Here is a 7,001-nt window from a genome sequence, read left to right on the forward strand (position 1 = left end):
AAATAAAACAGGGCCAGGGGGAGGGGAAGGAAAAAGAAAGAAAAAAAAAAAAAAGAAAAAAGAAAAGAGGGTAGAGTGGGAGACAGCCAAAGCATAAGAGACTCTTAAAAACTGAGAACAAACTGAGGGTTGATGGGGGGTGGGAGGGAGGGGAGGGTGGGTGATGGGTATTGAGGAGGGCACCTTTTGGGATGAGCACTGGGCGTTGTATGGAAACCAATTTGACAATAAATTTCATATATTAAAAAAAAAAACAAACCAGGGCCAGCATTTGCTTTACCAATAAGCAGAAGTATCTTTCCCCCTTCTCTCTCTCCTTCATTCCCTACACCCCAGAGAACCACCCTCCCCAAAGAAGAATTTACTATTAATTAGAATTCATGATTCAAAATCATCATAAAAATTGGTATTTTCAGGCACAGAGGTGTGGGCACCTGGGTGGCTCTGTCAGTTAAGCGTCCGACTCTTGATTTTGGCTCAGGTCACGATCTCACGGTTTGTGAGATTGAGCCCCACTTTAGGCTCCATGCTATCAGTGAAGAGCCTGCTTGGGATTCTCTCTCTCCCTCTCTCTCTCTGTCTCTTCCCACCCTTGAAATAAATAAATAAACATGAGAAAATTAAAAGCATGTAAAAACTTCATTAACACATGAAAGTAGAAAGACATACATTTATCCCAACTCATGTAAATCACTTGCAAACCTGCCAGTGTCCCAGGTTAATGAGATTCAAGAACCAAAAGAGACTTATGAGGAATTGATTCCCAAACACCAACCCAGAATCAAAAGATAGACTGTATTGATTGGTCTAGTTTCACAGAAACATTTGTTTCCAACGACTGAGTGAAAATTACTTATTCAAAAACATCATCTTCCCACCGTGCTTTTTTTAAAAAAGGAAGAAGTCTATGTAGTTACAAGAGAATGCTTTTCATGAAAATAGAAATTTCGATGAATAAATGAGTATATGGAGAATATACATGGTACAAGAGACAATCTTCCACGGGAACCCGTTTTTGAGGAAATGGAGTTCTGTCAGGTACCAGTAACCTAACATGGCTTTTCAGAGCTTGGCACTTTGTGTAGCACACGAAACATATAGTTCTTCAGGCTAAGATATGAATTTTCTAAAATGGATTCGATTTATGTACCCCTAATGCATAAAATAGCTACAGAGACATGTTGTTGTACCCACCTGATGGACGGAGCCTAAAGGAAACAGACAAGCAACCCGAGACATGTCTCCAAGCGTGTTTTATAGTGTCAAAGGGGCTCCAAGCCTTCTACCAAAAAGACTGGGGAAAAAAGAACGAGTCACTCTGAGGTCTAGAGTATGTATAGTGGGAGTGAAGCCGGAAGGGTAAAGGGTTGCTGGAACCTAAGGGATGGAGGTCAGAAGGTAGGATACTGGAGTTAAGGATTTCTGATGTAGACCAGTTCCGGTAATGGCAAGGTCTAGACGGGCTTCCATGGCTGTGAGTTAGTGAAGTAAAGTGGAGGTAAATGGCCCAGGTGTGGAGGTTAAGACCTATAAATGTAGGGCGCTGAGCGGCCTGACTGTCCACAAGGATCTTTACTGACCAGATGAATAGTGAATACCTACTCTGTGCAACGTGTTCTGGAGATATAGCCATAAATGAGGAAAACACCATTCCTGACCTCAGAGAACCTCTATTCTAGTAGAGAAGATGCACAGTTTAAATGAGTCATTACAATAAAGTATAAGGAGTGTTCCTTTTCAGAAACCAAAGGAATACATTTAGGCAAGGGGAGTGTATCCTCTCTGGTAGCTAATGATAATGGAATTATCTTTGGGAAGCTTTCCCTTGCTCATGTTTTCTATCCTTTTTGGAGTACGAAAGGCTTTCAGTTTATAGATGATTTAATTAGGGGATTTATCCCATGTCATACTCATTGAATGTAGTAGAGCTAGGAGTCAAAAACCAGACCTGTCAGAGTTGTAGTTCTGCTATAGCTTATGTGAGGTGACTACGGCCCTTCCTTCTGGCTGATGACAACAGAAAAATATGGAAACATGTAAAAACCGCTATTTGAGGACTCTAAAGTTAGCAGAAGCAGAGGAGAGGAGTCAAAACTTGGAGAAGTGACCCGAATGGGGGGGGTGAGTTTCTATTTTTTTCCCCTTGTGCTGTTTTGCGCCTACTGTGGGTCTCAGTCACACCGTGGTAGGCTGGTGTTGGAAACTAAAACTCTGACCGAAAGCTCATGAGCTTTCCGACCCAAAGGACAAAGGATAGGAACACCACAGGGCTGGATAGTGTGGGAGGAATCACAGTGGGGACAAAGCTGGAGAAGGGGCCCCTTAATTCTGTAGAAGTCTCTGCTGGACTCCCGAGCTATGTGTGCGTAGGGTGGACCCCACTGAACACAGCTAAGGCTTGGAGAATTGGAGCTGAGATTGGGGTCACCCACACAAGTCTCAGGTTAACCCTGAACGAGGGCTATATGGCGCAGAACCAAATAAGCAGAGCAAATTCCTAGAGAAATAAAATACGATTTAATATTGTAGCAACTTTATTGAGGTGTCCTTTACATATACAGTTCATCTGTTTTATGTTTATACTTCAGTGATTTTTTTGTTTCGAGGAAATTAAGGACCATTTCCATCACCCCCGTGAGACCTCGTCTTTCTGTTTATAGTTAATCTCTGTTCTCAGCTCTAACCCCTGGAAACCACTAATCTACTTTTTGTCTCTGTAGATTTGCATTCTCTGGACACTTCATATAAATGGTATCGTACGATATGTAGTCTTTTGCATCTGGCTGTTTTCACTTAACAAAATGTTTCTGATGTCCATCCATATTATGGCATATATGAGTGTTTTGTTCTTCTTTAAGGATGAAAAGTATTCATTGTGTGGCTATTCTACATTCTCAAGTAAGATATGTACTGCCACCCATGTAAGGCAAGACAGAATTTCTGGTCTAAACCTAACAGGATGATTTCCTGCTAAAACAAAAGGATCGCCATTCTCAAAAAATCCCAGAGGTTTCAGGACTGTGAGTCTAAACAACCTAATAGTCAAAATATCTGAGAGACTATGCATAGCAGACATATTAAGAGCCTGGAAAATATGACCAATCCTCAAGGGAAAAGACAATCAACAGATGCAAACCTTGAGAAAACCCAGATGTTGGAATTATCAGACAAAATATTTAAAACATCAATTATAACTATGGTCCATGAAGTTGAGGAAAAAACACTTGAAATGCATGGATAGATAGATATTTCAACAAAGAAATAAAAAGTAGATTGGGGGCCTGGGTGGCTCAGTCGGTTAAGCATTGGACGCTTGATTTTGGCTCAGGTCATGATCTCAAGGTTCGTGGGTTCGAGCCTGGCACCCAGCACAGTGCTGACAGTGCAGAGCCTGCTTGGGATTCTCTCTCAATCTCTCTCTCTCTCTCTCTCTCTCTGCCCTCCTCCCACTTGCACTCTCGTATGCTCTCTCTCTCAAACTAAATAAATAAACTTTTAAAAAAAGTATATAAAAAAAGAATCAAATGGAAAATTTAGAACGGAAAAGTACAACATTTGAAATGAAAAACTTCCCACGTGGACTCCGCAGTAGACTAGAGTAGAACCAGTAACTTAGAAAATAGGTCAATAAGAGAAACAAACTGTATGATTTCGTTTATGTGTGGAATCTAAAAAAAACGTGGAGTTCAGAACCAGAGACTAGAATAGCGGTTACCAGACACTGAAGGGTGGAGAAAATGAGGAGAGGTTGATCAGAGGTGACAAACTTTCAGTCAGAAGATTAACAAGTTCTGGGGATCTTTTGTACAGCATGGTGGCTATAGTTAATAATACTGTGTCGTGTACTTGAAATTTGTACACAGTGTATATCATTTGTACACAGTGTATATACATATCATATATGTATATGTATATGTACACAGTGTATATGTATATCAAACCATCACATGAAACACCTTAAATACACACACTTACTTACCAATTATAACTCAATAAAGCTGGAAAGAAAAGAAAATAGGTCAATAAACCTTATCCAATCTGAGGAACACCAAAACAAAGAAGATTCGAAGGTTGAACAAAATGAACAGAGCTTCAGGGGCTTGTGAGACAATATCAAAAAGCCTAACATTCATATCATTGGAGTGCCAGAAAGAGAGACGAGATTGGTGCAGAAAAAAATATTTTAAAGAATATTAGCTGAAAACTTCCCACATTTTGTGAAATGTAAAATCTATCATTTCAAGAAGCTTAGTGAACCCAAAGAGAACAGCTCAGAGAAAACCATGCCTGGCCATATCATAATCAAATTAATGAAAACCGAAGATAAATTTTTAAAAGTCTTTAAAGCAGCCAAGGAAAACATCATATGTTTGCATGTATGGGACCCGTGATTCAAACATCTGTGGATTTGTCAGAAACTGTGGAGACCAGAAGCCAGTGGGACATCTTTAAGGTGCTGAAAACAAAGGACTATTAACCCCAAATATTCTCCATCTAGTGTGGATATGCTTCATGAGTAAAGGTGAAATAAAGACATTCTCAGAAAAAGGAAAACTAAGAGACTGTCAACAGCAGACATAGTCTATAAGAAATGCTAAACTAGGATGAAGGAAAAGTGTATTAGGGAAAACCTGGAATTTTCAACGTTTATTTATTTTTGGGACAGAGAGAGAGACAGAGCATGAACGGGGGAGGGGCAGAGAGAGAGGGAGACACAGAATCGGAAACAGGCTCCAGGCTCTGAGCCATCAGCCCAGAGCCTGACGCGGGGCTCGAACTCACGGACCGCGAGATCGTGACCTGGCTGAAGTTGGACGCTTAACCGACTGCGCCACCCAGGCGCCCCAAAACCTGGAATTTTCAAGAATGAAGGAAGAACATCAAAGATGGCAAATACATGGATAAAAAAAGTCTATTTCTCTCTCTCTCTCTCTCTTTTTTTTTAAAGGGGGGTGCGCCTGGGTAGCTCAGTCGGTTGAACATCTGACTCCGGCCTCAGGTCATGATCTCATGGTTCATGGGTTTGCGCCCCGTGTTGGGATCTGTGCTGACAACTCAGAGCCTGGAGCCTGCTTCCGATTCTGTGTCTCCCTCTCTCTCTACCCCTCCCCCACTCGTGCTCTGTCTTTCTCTGTCCCTCAAAAATAAATAAACGTTAAAATTAAAAAAAAAAAAAATCAGTTAAGCGTCTGACTTCAACTCAGGTCATGATCTCGTGGTTTGTGAGTTCGGGCCCCACGTCGGGCTCTGTGCTGACAGCTCGGAGCCTGGAGCCTGCTTCGGATTCTGTGTCTCCCTCTCTCTCTCTCTGCCCCTCCCCCTCTCACACTGTCTCTCTCTCCCTCAAAAATAAATAAGCATTAAAAAAATAATAAAGAAAAGAAATGCACTTTAAATATAAAATATAAAGATATATATAGGTTACAAGTAAAATGATGAAGCCCTCTCGCCGTGAAATAGCCCCAGCCCAGCAGAGGTGCTGGGGACCCGGCCCAGACCCGGTGGCGGAGCCTGAAAGCACGCGGGCCCTTTGCAGCTGCACTTCTTGCCCTGTGCTGTCAGTGGAGGTACCGTACTGGCAATTGCTTGAGAAGAGTTTTCAGTTGTTGCTTCTGATACTTGATTAAGGGAAGGGTTTTCGGTTCACACCTGAGACAGCCCCAAGTGTTGCAAATTAACAGCCCAAACAGTCCTCGGATGCGGCGGTTTTCGTGGAGACCATCTCTCCCCGACAAAGATGATTGCAGCAAGACTAAAGATGTACGAATAAGACCATGACTACGGGAGTGATTGCTGCAATGCTGTCTACAATCATCTATTCCAGGTGCTTCTTTCCATACTGTGCTTACAACATTGTTGGAGGACCGGATGAAGAAGGGAACAGAGCTGTGCACGACTTGGCAAGTGCCATGCTACAAACCAGTGCCTGCCTGACAACCAGGTTGGTTTTAAGAACACGAAGAACGTGGAGCAGGTCCCACTCAGAATCTGCATCATGACCAAGGAGGGCATCAGGGAGGAGGAGACTGTTCCCCTGAGGAAGGATCGATGTGTGTGCTGTTATCATGAATCACTTCAAAACTGGTTGCTTTTACACCTTGGAACTACCAGACTACTTTGTTTTGTTAAAACATAAACCTGTTTTTGAAAAAGTAAAATGGTGGAAAAGATATATGATGCCAGTAATAATTGAAAGAATGCTGTGATGCGGCTATATTGATATCAGACAAGGTAAACTTCAGAGCAGTAAATATTACCAGGAATAAAGAAGGAACTAGATAATTATGAAAGAATCAGTTCACCAAGAAGACATAACAATCATAAATGTATATGCAGCTAACAATAGGTCCTCAAAGTAGAGCTGATAGAAAGTAATAGAACTGAAAGAGGGAACAGGCAAATCCATAGATGTATATGGTAACTTCAGTACAGGTATCCCAGATGAAGGTGAATATAGAAAACCTAAACAACATTATCACCAACTTGAATTCAGCTTCTTTTTTTTTTTTAATTTTTTTTTCAACGTTTATTTATTTTTGGGACAGAGAGAGACAGAGCATGAATGGGGGAGGGGCAGAGAGAGGGAGACACAGAATCAGAAACAGGCTCCAGGCTCTGAGCCATCAGCCCAGAGCCCGACGCGGGGCTCGAACTCCCGGACCGCGAGATCGTGACCTGGCTGAAGTCGGACGCTTAACCGACTGCGCCACCCAGGCGCCCCGAATTCAGCTTCTTATCAAGTGCACACGAGACATGCTCTGGGCCACAAATATACCTTAAAATTGTACGAATATCGAAGTCATACAAAGTACGTTGGCTGACGTAATGATGTTAAACCAAATAGAAATAAAAGGGATGTAAAATACCTGGAAAACCCTCAGATATTTGGAAAACGTTACTAAATAACCAGTGAATTAAAGAGAAAGACTCAATGGAAAATTAGAACATATTTTGAATTAAATTTAAGTTGCAACATTTGTGAGATACATCTAATGTACTTG

The 7,001-nt window shown here is 41.7% G+C and overlaps 1 pseudogene; it reads left to right on the top strand.

The window, feature by feature from the left end:
* Nucleotides 1–5,432: 5,432 nt before the first annotated feature.
* On the top strand, nucleotides 5,433–6,136 carry LOC122477123 (annotated as a pseudogene).
* The last annotated feature ends 865 nt before the right edge of the window (nucleotides 6,137–7,001 follow it).

Source organism: Prionailurus bengalensis, chromosome X (assembly GCF_016509475.1).
Source record: "Prionailurus bengalensis isolate Pbe53 chromosome X, Fcat_Pben_1.1_paternal_pri, whole genome shotgun sequence".
NCBI classification, from domain to species: domain Eukaryota; kingdom Metazoa; phylum Chordata; class Mammalia; order Carnivora; family Felidae; genus Prionailurus; species Prionailurus bengalensis.